This window comes from Balaenoptera ricei, chromosome 16 (assembly GCF_028023285.1).
Source record: "Balaenoptera ricei isolate mBalRic1 chromosome 16, mBalRic1.hap2, whole genome shotgun sequence".
Lineage (NCBI taxonomy): Eukaryota > Metazoa > Chordata > Mammalia > Artiodactyla > Balaenopteridae > Balaenoptera > Balaenoptera ricei.
The window spans coordinates 109706384-109721821 of record NC_082654.1 but is presented as its reverse complement, the minus strand read 5'-3'; the positions used below and the strand labels follow the sequence as shown (position 1 = coordinate 109721821).

At 41.3% G+C, this 15438-nt stretch overlaps 1 pseudogene; it reads right to left on the bottom strand.

The window, feature by feature from the left end:
- Positions 1-8455: 8455 nt before the first annotated feature.
- On the bottom strand, positions 8456-13212 carry LOC132350474 (uncharacterized; annotated as a pseudogene).
- Between the last annotated feature and the right edge of the window lie 2226 nt (positions 13213-15438).

The following is a 15438-nucleotide window of genomic DNA, read 5'->3' as shown; positions in this document are numbered from 1 at the left end:
CAATGAAGGGTCCGCAGGAATGAGCTGTGATCGTTGGCTTAAGCCAACCTAGGACCCTGAAGCTGTGTGAAGATTCATCTTCCCTCAAAGTGCATGGAGTAGGAGGGACAGAGATGAACACACAAAGGAAAATCTAGGTGTTGGGAAGAAGAGAGGTAGAATGGGTGCTGGTAGGCCTTTAATGGGGTAAATCACCCCTACAGAAGGATGGCAGTCAGAAGGGCACCAGACCTCACTGATAACTGTGTGATGGGAGAAATCAATTCAGAGGTCTGAGGAAAAAGACTTTGAACCTAGAATTCTATAACCAGCTAAATTGGTCAAATGTATGGCTGAAAGAATGATGATATTGCAAGTGGAAAGAATAAAGCTTATCGACCACAAATTCTCTCTGAAAAGTTATTGGAAAACATATTCTAGTCAAATGAATGTTTTCAAGAAAGAAGGAAGCTGTGAGATACAAGAAATAGTAATAAACAGCCAAAGTTAAGTTAACATAAGTATCAATCATTAGGTAAAAAAATTAACCACAGGCTGATATTAAAATCACAGATAACATCATAGAAGAAGTAGCAAAAGAAGAGAGGGATGAGGTAAGTTAAATCATGCTACAATGTTTTTCTTTTCATGATAATAGGCAGGATGCAGATAATGATTTATTTAGCTATTGGAAAGATATTACATCTAAATATGTGTGCTTAAAAGGTAAGAGTATTAGAAATAGAAAATATATCTTCCAAACTACTTGTGTGTGGGGGGAAAGTTTTTCATAATTAAATGAAGAACTTTTAAAAGAAAGGAAAGGAATAAAAAAATAGATAAGAAAATAGAAAAGATAAAATGAGAGGAATAAATTAAAGCATATCAATGAAACTATATATGAAGAAATTAAAATTTCATATGAAAGTTGGCTTAAAAATCAAACAAAGTCCAGGCATACCCTATTTATCAGAGATATTTCAAAACACTGGCTTCAATGATATAGTCCTACATCTGTGATGAACTCCCCTTTTCTGTGTAAATTGGCTCTAATATGTTTATGTTGCTTTGAAATAGAATTCCTAATAAGTAGAATGAAGGCATGGCTCCTTTCCCCAACTCCATTGCAAGGCCTTAACAGTAAGAAATATGTCACTTTATTTCATTCATTCATTCATTCAACTAATATTTAATAAGCACCTACTATGTACCAAACACTGGTGTAGGAGCCTAGAACACAATAGTGAACACGATATTGAAAATGCTTATATCAGGATGTGCTACAGTAGACAGGATGGTCAGGGAAGGGCTCTCTGAGAAGAAGATATTTAAACAGAAACCTGACAGAGGTTAGGGAGTAGACATTGATGCTGAAGGCAAAAGAATGATAAAGGCAAAGTTTCTGAGATGGGACCGTGTTTGGCATTTGAGGAACAGAAGCCAGAGTGTCTGGGAGTGAGCCCAGAGTGTCTGGGAGTGAGTCCTTGCTCACTCTGGAGTAAGCAAGGAAAAGTGAAGTGGGAGTGGTGTTGGTAAGGGAACCTGGTGCCATATCCCACAGGGCCTTGGATTTGGATTGTAGGGTGATGGGAAGCCCTGGAGGGCTTAGAGTAGGAGAGAGCCTTGTCTGATAGATGCTTTTAAGTGATCATTCTACTTGGGGTGTAGAGAATTAAGTGGGGTGGGAGTGGGCAGAGGGCAAGCGAGATGGGGAAAAAAGAGACCAGATGGGCTGCTCTTGCAGGATCCAGGCAAGACATGAAAGGTGCTCTCACTAGGATGATTGTGAAGGACGTGAGAAGTGGGCAGACACAGGATGGATTCCAAAGACTGAGCTCACAGGATCCATCATAGATGTGATATTTGAGAGAAAAAGAGGATTTGAGAATGACTCCAAGAGTTTTGGCTTAAGTAACGGGCAGAATGCAATTGCCATTTCCTGAGATAGGAGAGACTTGGAGAGAAGCAGTTGGGTAAGAAAAACAAAGAATTATATTTTTCACATGCTAATATTAAATTAGATATCAAAGTGAGATGTCAAAGAGGCTGTTGGATACTCATACTGGAGCTCAGAGGAGAGCAGATTCATGAATGCTCACTTTCTTGTTATTCTTTATATCTCTTTACCTGGCACAATATTATAGACAATCTTTTGTCCCTACTCAACTTCTTTCAAAATAATTTTAAAAATAAAAACGAGTGAATGGTAAGCAAACATGGTGTTGTAATATCATAGTCTTTAATTTGACAGTAGGATCACAAGTACGAGGTTTCATAAATTACACATACGTTGCATTTATTCTTTTTTGGGTATGAAATATATCATAAGAAAAATGAAAAAAGGACTGGGAGGTAAAGATATATAATCTCAAGTTCAGAGAACTCTTAAACGTGAATCTAAGAGACTGCAGGGAACTTGGGCAGCAGTTGAACTTGGATGTGGGATCAACTGGTCCATCGTGGGACGTGGGATCAACCTCATGCTGATGGGGTCTGGTATCAGCATGCTCGCATGTAGATGGAACGGCCAGGGGAGAAAGTATGATGCTGTAAAGGAGGGAGGGATGGAGCGCACTGCGCACTGTTGCAACTGGCCTTGGTGCTGAGCAGAGGCCATTCTCCTCCACCTCAGGAGGGAAGTGTGAGTGGATGGCACCCATGGGGCACATTGAGCAGGTTGGCAGATCCTCCTCAGCACCAGGATAGATCTGCACACATCTTAGGTGGTCCTCAGTTGGGGCTGCACATTAGAAGAACCCGGAAGCTTAAAAAAAAAATACCTAATGCCTAGACCTCACCTCGCATCAATCAAATCACAACCCCTAGGAATGAGGGCTTTGGCGTCAGTATTGTTTAGAAGCTTCCCAGGAAATTGGCATGTGGATCCAGCGTTGAGGAATAGAATTCTAGCCCCTGAAAATGCACAAGAAAGAAAACTTCTGTAGCTGATGAGCCTTTCATATTTGAAGTAGCAAAGCATTCAATAACCTGGACACAGAAATGCTGTTTGAAAAAATGTCTCGGGCTCCAGCTAAGCTCTGCCCTGGGCTGCCTGTAAATTCTCTCCTCTCTGTCCAGCCTCTACCCCCAAATCTGCTCTCATAAAACTTCATTAGCATTCCCAGAGCACTTTCTTTTGGCAGAATATTTCACCACTTGGAAAGGAAGCACATCCTATTTTACCCGCAAGAGGAAAATAAAGCTCGTGGAAAGAGGAGCAAATAAGGCTTCGTGGGCAGAATTTGATGGTCAGCGTCAGCACTTGCTTGATTTTCTGAGTTTTTCTCTGACCTTTGAGACCCACCCTTCTCTTTTCTCTGCGGTATCCCTTAGACTCCTGTAACATTTACAACTGGGGCGAGGGAGCCTTGGGAATGTCCACAGAGATGGCTTGTGATTTTTTTTAATTGTATTTTTATTTTTATTTTTAAATTTCTAAAAATAAATTTATTTATTTATTTTTGGCCGCGTTGGGTCTTCTTTGCTGCGCGCAGGCTTTCTCTAGTTGCGGTGAGCAGAGGCTTCTTATTGCAGTGGCTTCTCTTGTTATGGAGTACGGGCTCTAGGCATGAGGGCTTCAGTAGTCGTGGCTCGCGGACTCTAGAGCACAGGCTCAGTAGTTATGGCACACAGGCTTCGTTGCTCCGCGGCATGTGGGATCTTCCCAGACCAGGGCTCAAACCCGCGCCCCCTGCATTGGCAGGCAGACTCCTAACCACTGCGCCACCAGGGAAGTACCCTATTTTTTTTAATTTAAGCCCCAAACACGCTATGCAAGCGTATCTAAGCTGGCACGGGGGCCCGAAGTGTAGCTTCTTGGGTTGAGGCAGAGGGAGGACCTGGACCCCACCTCCCTCTCTCCAGGGGGCCCTAGAGAGCAAGGTGTGCAGATCTGAACAGTACAACCCCCTAATTTGTAGATGAAGAAATGGGGCTGGGAGAGCTGACGCGTCTTGTCCAAGGACAGCCAACCAGTGAATGACCACAGTCAGCAGAGGCTCCTTCTACATCCCCAAACTGCCTTCCTCCTGCGTGGAGACACGGTGCACTGCTACAATAAATCCGTTTAAAAGCTGTGATGGGGGCCTCCCTGGTGGTGCAGTGGTTAAGAATCCGCCTGCCAATGCAGGGAACACGGGTTCAAGCCCTGGCCCGGGAAGATCCCACATGCCGGGGAGCAACTAAGTCCGTACGCCACAACTACTGAGCCTGTGCTCTAGAGCCCTCGAGCCACAACTACTGAGCCCGCATGCCACAACTACTGAAGCCCACGTGCCTAGAGCCCGTGCTCCACAACAAGAGAAGCCACCACAATGAGAAGCCAGCGCACCGCAATGAAGAGTAGCCCCCGCTTGCCACAACTAGAGAAAGCCCACAGCAGCAACGAAGACCCAACGCAGTCAAAAATAAATAAAAAATAAAATAACTCATTAAAATCTATTTAAAAAAAATAGGTGTGGCATGGGCCCCACCCCATCAGAATGAGCTTCTTCTGAGGTTCTGAGCCCATGTGTGCCAACTGTGCGTCAGCCCAGATAAACATACCAATAGACACCTAGAAGTGCATGGTGAGGACATTCCGTGCTCATCCCTGAGTGGGTCTAGCTGGGGAGGGAATGAGAGCTGAACAGGTAATATAGAAGGAAGTGGAGGACTTGCATGGAGTAAGGGATATGCTCAACTCCATTCTGTAAGGTCAGGTCATGAAAAGGAGAAAGGTGAACTCTGAGAAGGAACCACAAGGTGACATTGTTGAGTGATACACCCACTACACAGCCTTACAACCCCATTGCTAAACCAAGAGTAGAGTGGTCAACCAAAGGAACTGTGTTCCTTTTCTGGTGTAGGGGCTGACTGTCTCTATAACTTCACCTCTCTATTCCTCGCTTGTTCCTCAGCACAAAAATTCATTCATTCATTTCACTCAGCCAATATTTATTGGGCAGTTACCATGTGCCAGGAGCTGTTCTAGATACCGGAGATACGGTGGTGACACAAAGACACAGCCCCTGTTGTTGTCATGGAGCTGATGGTCTAATTGTCTTGCAACAGCTTTGAAGGGAATACCAGGGGCGTCCCCTGCTGCAGGCGCTACAGGGGGCCTTCACCCTGTAGTTAGGACCACCTGACGGTCTCCTCTCCTTGTTCCTAATGAACTCAAATTCCCCAACTCAAGAACAGGTTAGGTACACCTGCCCCTCCTAATCGGTCAGTCTCCTCATCAGCCTGGATTCCTTTTCCATGGAGAATGTGCTGCTCTCACATTTCCCAGGGATCCAATTGCTTTTGGGCTTTAGTGGTCCACGAACCTGCTCAGCAGCTCCCCTACCCTGAGGCTTCCATAGTGGCCACTTCACTTCATGAGACAAGGTAATCATGGACTCCTGGTCCTCAAGGGACCTCTTCACTCCCAGGCTCTAGTGGCCCCTGGAAACCATATCGCCAAGCTTAGCCTGGGGAGCCTGCAGATGTAGTTAATGAGATCTCCCCTGCCCATAGCTAACCTTCCCAGCGACCTCCCCGTGCCACCAATGGGATGTGTGTGATGAAAGCATCTCGAGGTGGTCTAGTCAGTCTTCTGCCAGGCTCTGGGGGCACAGTGGCTTCTGCGCCCCCTTCAGCAGCCCCTCTGTCACACTGTGACTTGAGCTATCACTTGGTGCCATCTGGAACTCACAGGCAGAAGGGCCATAGTCATTCCCCTCCCTCATCCTCACAACATCTACAGACCAGTATGTTTAGACAGATCACGGCTGATGTGCTATGGGACTGTGTTCCAATAGAGACACCCCGGCCCTCGTTGATCTCCTTTTTATCAGGTAGAAACGAGAGTAACCTTGCACAAGAGAATAAACATCCGAGCTTAGCTACCAGCTATTTAGGTGAGGACTGGAAAACACCTGCTGCTCTGCACTTCAAGACCTTGGGATCCCTGGTTCCCCAAGGAGATGAGTTCATGTGTAGTCCCTCCAGCTGGGGGAATGAGTAGCCTCTGGTCCCAGCTGGCTTGTTGCCAGGCAATGAAGAGCTAGCTCACATAGCCATTCACAGTTCCGCTGGACTCCACTGAGGGACAAGCAATAAACAAAAGAGAAAAAAAGGCATATAGTGGGCTAGAAGGTGATAAGCACTATGGAGGAAAGTACATCTTGGGAGACCATTTAGGTTGTGCCAGAATCTCAGGGGAGAGTGTGGAGCTGGATTCCGTTTTATCACTCCTCTTAAATTGTTCTTGCCATGGTAACCAACAATCTCTTCTGATGAAGGTCACCAGAGTGATGACCTTCACTCTGTAGCCCTTTCATATTTGCTCTCTTGACAGCATCCAACTCTGTGGAATAATCCATTCTTCTTTATATTCCCATAGCTGTCTCAAATTCATGGCTTTTCCCTCACTCTTTCTGTCCCTAGAGTACACTTTCTATTCTTATTTGTCATCACCATCCGATTAGACTCCCAAACCAGAAACCTGGGAGTCATGCTGGACATGCCAGATGCAGGGCTAGGCTCTGGGTACATACTTGTCAGTAGAGACTTGGTCCCTTGCATCAAAGAGCTAACAAAGTGTCAAGTTGTTGATGAGCATTATGGGACCTCCAGTAGGAGGAGCTATAAAAATGAATGTTTTCATGAACATTGAAAATATTTTCTATGATGCTGCATTTTACACTGCAATTTAGTCAATTACCACTTATTGAGGGACTTTACACATGTCACTGATACATGTATATATTCAAAATATACATGTTGCGATTTTTTTTGGTTATACATTTCGTAATAGTGGTTGTCAATGGGGGAGTGTGGGGGGTCAGAATTACATCATGAGCTTTCTTCAGTACTACACACTTACACATGTGTGCATACACATGTATTTATACAAAACCATATTGAAGACTACAAATTTGGGGAAAATTCAGAAGTATTTGGGAAGCTTATCGCACATTTACTATTTCCTTATTTACAATTGATCACGTTTCTAACTCTAAAACTGCCTCTGTTTTATGATCCAAAGCCTTATCAAGCAATCATGAAATAAAGAGCATTCTAACTGTGAGGAGGTTTTTCCATTTATTTAGGTCTTACTAACTTCTTTCAAGAATGGTTTATAGTTTTCAGTGTACAAGTCTTGTGTTCTGGTTAAATTTACTCCTAAATATTTTATTCTTTTGATGCTATTGTGAATAGAATTGCTTTCTTGATTTCATTTTCAACTTGTTCATTGCTAGTGTATAGTAATGCAACTGATTTTTGTGTGTTGATCTTATATGTTGCAATTTTGCTGAATTCATGCATTAGCTCTGACAGGTTTTTTGTGGATTCTTTAGAATTTTTTATACACTTTAAATTTTTACTTCCCTTTGATTGATTGATCCTTTTATCTTTCTGAATTTTTTATCTCTGGTAGTGCTTCTTTTCTTGAAGGCTACTTTGTTTGATTGTTAATATAGTCATCTCAGATATCTTCTGGTTGGTGCTTGCATAGTATATTTTTCCGTCTTTTACTTTCTATCTGCCTATGTCTTTATATTTAAAGTACATCTCTTGTAGACAGTATTTAGTTGTATCACACATTTTTATCCAACAAATCCAAGGATTTGTATTCAACAAGTTCTTTTTTTAGTTTGAGTATTTATTCCGTTTATACTTAATGCAATTATTGATATGTTGGGTTTCGATCCACCACCTTGCTATTTTATTCTATTTCCCCCTTTTTTTTGTCATGCTTTTTTTGGAGGGGAAATCAAGTCCCTTCTAACATTCCATTTTATCTATTAGTATTTAACTAACTCTTTGTATTACTTTTTATTGATTGCTTGATTTATTTATTGCTCTAGTGATTACAGTTTTTACCCTTAACTTATCACAGTTCAACTTGAAATAATATTAAACCTCTATACATATATTGTAAGAACTTATGCAAAGTATTTCTATTTAACCCCTTCTGTTCTTTGTGTTACTCTTGTCAAGTATTTTACTTCTATATATCAACATATGTATTCTATAATACATCATTATTATTTTAGCTTCTAATAGTCAATTGTCTTTAAAGAAATTAAGAGGAAAAAAGCCTTTTATATTTATTCACATATTATTTACTGTATATGGTGATTTTTTTTCTTTCATAATTGAGATTTTATTGTTTTGAGGATCAGTCCATGGACATTTCAATTTGTACACAATTCTTAACATACGTACCAAAAACCTAAAAAATCACGTAGTTGTGATTCTTTTCTGAACAGTTATTCCAGTGACTTTCCAGCTTAAAATTTGGGGGCAAATTTTCCTTCACAGGATATCAAGTACCAATATCTTCAAATATTGATATGCTGTTACATCGTAAGTCCCACTAATTCACAATTTAATATCATATACACTACATACTCAAATTGTCAATCACTCACAGCACGTTAACAGTTACTAGAAGAACTGGACTACCACGACCTAAGATGTTACAGAGTGCACAAAATTCTGCCCAGGAGAGCCAAGATCAAGGGGTGAGTGGTTTGCTTTAGGAAACAATTCTACCAAAAACAACGTGGGAAGAGAAGTAATTTAAAGTGTTTAAGACATTAAATGCAAAACTGACTCCAAACTGCCATTTAGTATGCTTTGTATTATAGGATATAAAAGCTACCCTCCATCTGTGGAACGTTAAGCTGACACCCAAGACAATCAAAGCCTCCCATATTCAATATCCCACTATTTTCTGGTTGTACCAAAAAATAAACAACCAGCAAATGATTTCACCTCTTAAAAAAAAGCATTTACACTTAAAAACATGGGATGAGGTGGGATTCCTTCCTTTTTAAAAATGTTTCTAGAGCTACTAAAAAGCTTGCATTTACAAAATAGTTGATAAAAACATTCCTCTGGATTGTACAAGAAGGGAGACAGGGACCACTGTAGGACCAAGTGTGTGATATTCATTAGACTTGGCTTCTTTCTCTCCTGCTTCATCAGAAGCTGGGCTCTCGTCGTTTTTAGTTTCTCCGTTTTCTGCAGGTAAGTCTTCTTTAGTCTCTTGGTTAGCCACTTCAGCCTGTTTTCCCTTTGCTCCCCTTTTCCCTTTTGTTTGCACTTTTTTTGTCGGAAGATTTATCCTTTCCTGCCGCCTTTTTTGGCTTCGTTTCCACTTTTGCAGGAGCCGGGTTAGCTGACAACCTCGCCGATCTGCTCTCGGGCTCCTCCTTCGGAGCTGACCTTCCTCCTGGGCATCGCTGCGGCGGGGCGGGCGCGTGCCGGGGGCCTGGGGGCCGCGCCGAGAGCCCGCGAAGCTGGGCTGCCGGGCCCCTGCCGTTCCTCCCACCGCCCGAGCTGCTGGGAGCCGCGCTCTACGGTGATTTCATTCTTGTTTTAGATCTGGTTTTTTTGATCTGAATTCCCATGAGACGTCATTTCCTTTTAGCATGAAGTAGTACTTCCTTTAGCATTTGCTTCGGGGTGGATTTGGTGGGAAAGAATTATCTCAGCTTTTGTTTACTGAGAAATCTCATTTCACCTTAGTTTTTGCAAAACATTTTCACTGGATATAGATTTCTAGGTGGACTGCGTTTTACTTTGAGCACTCTAAAGATGTTTTTCATTCTCTAATTTTCTCTCCCCTTATGCTTCTGACGAGAACGTGGCTGTGATTTTTATCTTTGATCCGCTGCATGCAATGTGCCATTTTTCTCTGGATCCTCTTGTTACTTTTCACATTTCTTCTCTTCATTTCTATCTGCATAAATTTGGCCCAATGTCAGCCATTTGTACACTCACATATATTTTTGAATCTGTAAATTACACGTGTTTTAGTGTCATGGGAAAAAAAAATTGCAGGATTTTTTTCCTCCTTGTTGCTTTTGTATAGTTTACAAGAGGAGAAGGGGAAAGACACTGACTTAGACAACCATTGCATCATTAATTTTTTCTAGTTGAAGACATCTGAAAATATTATTTATAATTCCTTTTTTTTTTTTCCGAATTGCTATTTTGTTTTAGGATAGGGCAAGTCATTTACCTGACTTGTGCCTCAATATCTTCCTAATGGTATGATAATGATTATCACCTAAATAAAGTTTAGTGGAGCTGAATGTCTGAAATACGTAAAGTGTTTTTGTATATGTGAATAAAACTTTTACGTAGAATTGAAAGATATTTTAGCAATTTTGGTCTGCCTATAGATGTAATTACTCATTCTATATTCTGGCCTAAACACAGCAAGTGGGGAAAATGTGAGGAACCATGTGTGACAAATACCACCCATTATGATTCTCATCTCTTCAGACCTCAGGCAGGGAGATGTTGTACAGTCTGTACCAGGCTAGTTCTAAATCCCTTCTCCACACATCCGTCTCCTTTAAAGGTAAAACACAAACGCACTAGTCAGCTATCATTCTTAAAATCGGGCCCTTACTGAATAGACCTCTCATGGCAACATACCTCCTGCAAAGATACAGAAATTAATAAAGCTTTACAACGCTATGTTTTGCTAAAATATTTTCTACTGCGTGTTTTTTCTGTCATACCTGTAATTGCTGCCCGTAGGAGAAAGAAATATTATGAGCAGCATGGAGAAATTCTGCCCTGCAGTAGCAATGGTCATGAATGTTTTTGTAAAGATTGAATTAGATTGAATTCAGAGTTACAATACACATGGGTACAGCCAGAATAGTTCAGAAAGGATTATTAATTAAGAATAATTTCTCATGCTTCTGTACAGTATGACTATACTCCTGGTGGGTTGTCAATTCTTCAAAACTTTTTATGTTGATACAATTTTAGCATTTTTTTCACAAGACTTTAATAAATTTATTAAAGATTTTTTTCTGATATTTTTACATTGTACTGTACCTGTTGAGAATATCATATGGTTGTTTTCCTGGACCAATTGAAGATGATTTAATAGATTGCCTAATATTAAACTACACTTGAATTCTTTTAATGTACCATTGAATTTAATTTCTTAGCATTTTATTTATGATCACCCTATCTATATTCATAGTAAAATTTATCTCTAGAAGAATTTTCCAAACTGTTTCATAAACAGTTTCACAATGGGTTCCTGAAATCAAATTAAGCTTCGGGAATTCTGTGTGCTGAACCAACCATGGAGATTCAATAGTATACATAAAATATTAAACACAGTGAAGTGCAATACCACAAAGACCAGTAGGGAAAGAAAAACTTGCTCAACTTTTCCCCCAATCTTTCATAGATTTTTCTCTGCTTATAGTTTCAGCTTTATCTTGAGACAATTTTGCTAATTCATATTTTTAAGAATATATTCATTTCCTTGAAAGTTTTTATCTTATTAGAATAAATAATATATCCTTAAACATTTTTAATGATCATTCTCACAGTTACAGCTTCTCTGTTATTCTTATTTATTTATTTATTTATTTATTTATTTTATTTTATTTTATTTTTGGCTGTGTTGGGTCTTGGTTGCTGTGCTCAGGCTTTCTCTAGTTGAGGTGAGTGGGGGCTACTCTTCGTTGCAGTGTGCGGGCTTCTCATTGTCGTGTCTTCTCTTATTGTGGAGCATGGGCTCTAGGCACACAGGCTTCAGTAGTTGTGGCACGTAGGCTCAGTAGCTGTGGCGCACAGGCTTAGCTGCTCCGCGGCATGTGGGATCTTCCCAGGCCAGGGCTCGAACCCTTGTCCCTTGCATTGGCAGGCAGATTCCCAACCACTGCACCACCAGGGAAACCCTTCTCTGTTATTCTTAATTCTATTAATTATATTTTTCTTCAGTTAAAATTAAAATTTCCATAATGTTTTCTAAAATATTGATTTTTCACCTGGAATACTAGGTCCTGAATTTAGTTTTCAATTTTACTGCTTTTTTTTTTTCTTTTTTTCTTTTTTTTTTAGTCTGCACCCACACTGCCTGCATTGGGAGCACGGAGTCTTAACCACTGGACTGCCAGGGAAGTCCATCAATTTTACTGCTTTTGTTTATAAATGAATTGATTTCTCATCTTATCTTTATTGGCAAGTTTTTTCCCTATCATCTTCATGTTAATTATCCTTTTCCAATTATTTTGGATAGGATGGGTGGTTCACTCATTCTGTCATTATCACTCTTTCTTTGTTTGCTTTTTTAAAGAATGAAAGCATTTAAGGCTATAAATTTGTCTGTGAGTACAGGCTCTGGCTGCACCAAAATCAATGGTAATAGCTTGAGTATGAATATTAAATTTCACAATTAATAAAAGTGCTCTCTCTCTGTTTTTACAAGCATTTTAGTGTGTTTGTGAGAAAGGTTGCACAGGGCTCGCCAGTTGGATGCCATTTTAAAGTGGAAGTTCTCTGCATTCACAATTGATGTTGCCTCTTCTTTGAATGGTTTCCAAAAATGGCAAGGACGCCATGCTATCATCATTCCTGTGTTTTGGGCTCTCGGAGGGCATCATGGTGGAAGATGCCAACGTGAGAGAAATGCAGTTTCATTCCATCAGGAAATTCAGTCTCATACAAAATACCCACAACTGGGCTTCCCTGGTGGCGCAGTGGTTGAGAATCCGCCTGCCAATGCAGGGGACACGGGTTCGAGCCCTGGTCTGAGAAGATCCCACATGCCGCGGAGCAACTAAGCCCGTGAGCCACAACTACTGAGCCTGCGCATCTGGAGTCTGTGCTCTGCAACAAGAGAGGCTGCGACAGTGAGAGGCCCACGCACCGCGATGAAGAGTGGCCCCCGCTTGCCGCAACTAGAGAAAGCCCTCGCGCAGAAACGAAGACCCAACACAGCCAAAAATAAATTAATTAATTAATTAATTAATTTAAAAAAATACCCACAACTATATATTTCAGTCATCTATAATATTAAATAGACATGAGCAATAAACTACCAAAGTCTCCAGTTCAATCTCAAAATATATTTCTTTTATTTTTTACATAAAATGAAATAAATGTAGTATTGCTAGGTAGCTGTGATAGTTATTTTATGTCTCAACTTGACTGGACCATGGGGCCCAGATAGTGGTCAGACATGTTTCTGGGTGTTTCTGGGAGGGTATTTTTGGACAAAATTAACATTTAGATTGGGAGACTAAGCAGATTGCCCTCCATCATGGGGGTGGGCCTCATCCACTCAGTTGAAGGTGTTAATGGAAGTAAGACTGACCTCCCTGAGCAAGAAGGAATTCTGCCAGCAGATGACCTTCAGACTTGAACTGCAGCACCATCTCTTCTTTGGGTCTCCAGCCTGCTCACCCACTCTGCAGATTTTAGACTTGTCACCTCCATAATCGCATGAACCAGTTCCTTAAAATAAATCTCTTATCTATCCATCTACATATCTATCTTGCTAATCTCCTATTGGTTCTGTTCTTCTAGAGAACTCTGACTCATACAGTAGTGAACAGTTAATCTCTTAGACTTACAGGATTTCAGAGCTGAAACGAACCTTAGAGATCATCTAGTTCCAGAAGTAATCATCAAAGGATTCTAATAAAGCACACCTCAATGTTTGATGCTGTATGAAGCCCTTCATAAATCATCACCCAGATCCAGCTCTTGCTGCCAAGTGATTTAAGAAGTAACGCAGGCAGCACTGAAGTACATAAACAACACTGGGAAAATATAAAACCACCACAACATGAGCAACACAAGACTAATTTTATCACTTTCTGCTTTCAAAATATTTAAGTGGCACTCATTTGTTTACAGAAAATATCAAATTCCCTAACATGAAGCTTAAGCCACTAAAGAATTTAACCCCCATATAGCTTATCTAACTCACCCCCTGACCTTTCCCTCTATGCATCTGTGTGCACTGTCCAGTGCCCTGGCGGTCCATGGTCTTCCCCAGGTTTTTCCCTTTGTCCCAAACTCCCGTTAATTCTTTATGGCCAAATTCAGAGCCTCCACCCCTCTACATTGCAGTGCTGTCCTGCCACTCCGAAGCAAATGATGACTGAGCTACTCTGGTACTTGCCAAACGGTACAGATAGTGTCAAGATGGCATCTCCCCCTTTAGCCTGAGAGCATCTTGAGGTACAGACCACATCTTATTCATCTTCCTACCCCTGTTGCCCAGTGTCAAAGAAAGCTCTGCACATGTTTGTTTAATAAACAGAGAATCTACACATAAACAAACATAAGCCTTTAATCCTTATTGGCTGTTGTTTTAGTAGCAGTGGTTGTGATTGTTGCTTCCTATGTGCCAAGTTTTTGCTCAAAATGCCTCTCTCACTGGAGAAGGGCAGACTTGGAGATCAATGAAGGTGGCATCCCTGGCAGTCGTTGAAGGCTGGGGTACACTATTTCACGTAAGAATGCACCTCTTTCTAAGGAGCAGGCCCAAAATGAAGACACTTGGGGCAAATCTACAGTGGGTCAAAGTCATCAATTCCTGGTCAGTAGCTATGGGATAAGAAATACTGAAAGGGGCTGGGTTATGTCTTCAGGCGATACAGTGATCTCTGCTTTGGGATATAGCAGACTTTTTAACACGGTAAAAATGGGTGATGATTATTGATTTTAATTCTAGCAATAATACGTGGGAGTTGAGCTCTATAGAGTCTTTGCAATAAAAGGTGAAGTGTGGCCTCATGGACAAGACCTGTCACATGATTCCTGCATCACAAAGGATCAGAGGAAACAGACCTTAGCAACGTGATCCCGGACCAAAGCCAGCAGAGCAGTCTATGAGGCCACAGGAATACTGAGTGTCTTTAGAAAGGGATCAAGGTGAAGTGACGGGGATTTTGGAGTATCAAATGCTAGCTAACAATGGAATTCTCTTGATGCATTAACAGTTCATTGGGGGTACCATCCCCAAGACAAGTAGCTGACCACATGTGTACAGGGAAGGGAATCATGACAGTAAGTGATGACCCCCAAAAGATGGAGGAGGAAGTTGGCGTCCTGTTTGTGGGTTACAGATTGTAATGCACAATTACTGGGGTTATGAGCTCTTGGGAATTCTTGCCAGGCTGTGCAACAGGATGGATAGATCACCCACATATCTGGGCAGGTGCTCAAGATAAGAGAAGCATCATAAACCATCGCAAGGAAGCCAGCTCCTTTAAGTCACAGGTGCCTTGGCAGAAGGGCTATTCTTTTTCTTGGCCACTCGGTGCCTCTTGCGGGATCCTAGTTCCCTGACCAGGGATCGAACGCGGGGCCTCGGCAGTGAAAGGGCGCAGTCCTAAACACTGGACCGCCAGCTGATTCCCCAGAAGGGCTATTCTTAAACAAAAGCACACATGACTATTATTTGCAAGAAAGGGAGATTAAATTCAGATCTTTCACATGCAAGGAATTAGAATAGCTTTGTTTTGAACAGGAAAGGCTGGTCTCACTCCAAATTAGCTACCTAGAGATTTTATATTTCCTAGTCAGCTTTCTCTTCTGTTCTCCACCCAAACCCAAAACAAAACAAAAACTTCAAGCCTTTTTTAAATTGAAGTATAGTTAATTTACAATGTTGTGTTAGTTCCAAGTGTACAGCAAAGTGATTCAGTTATA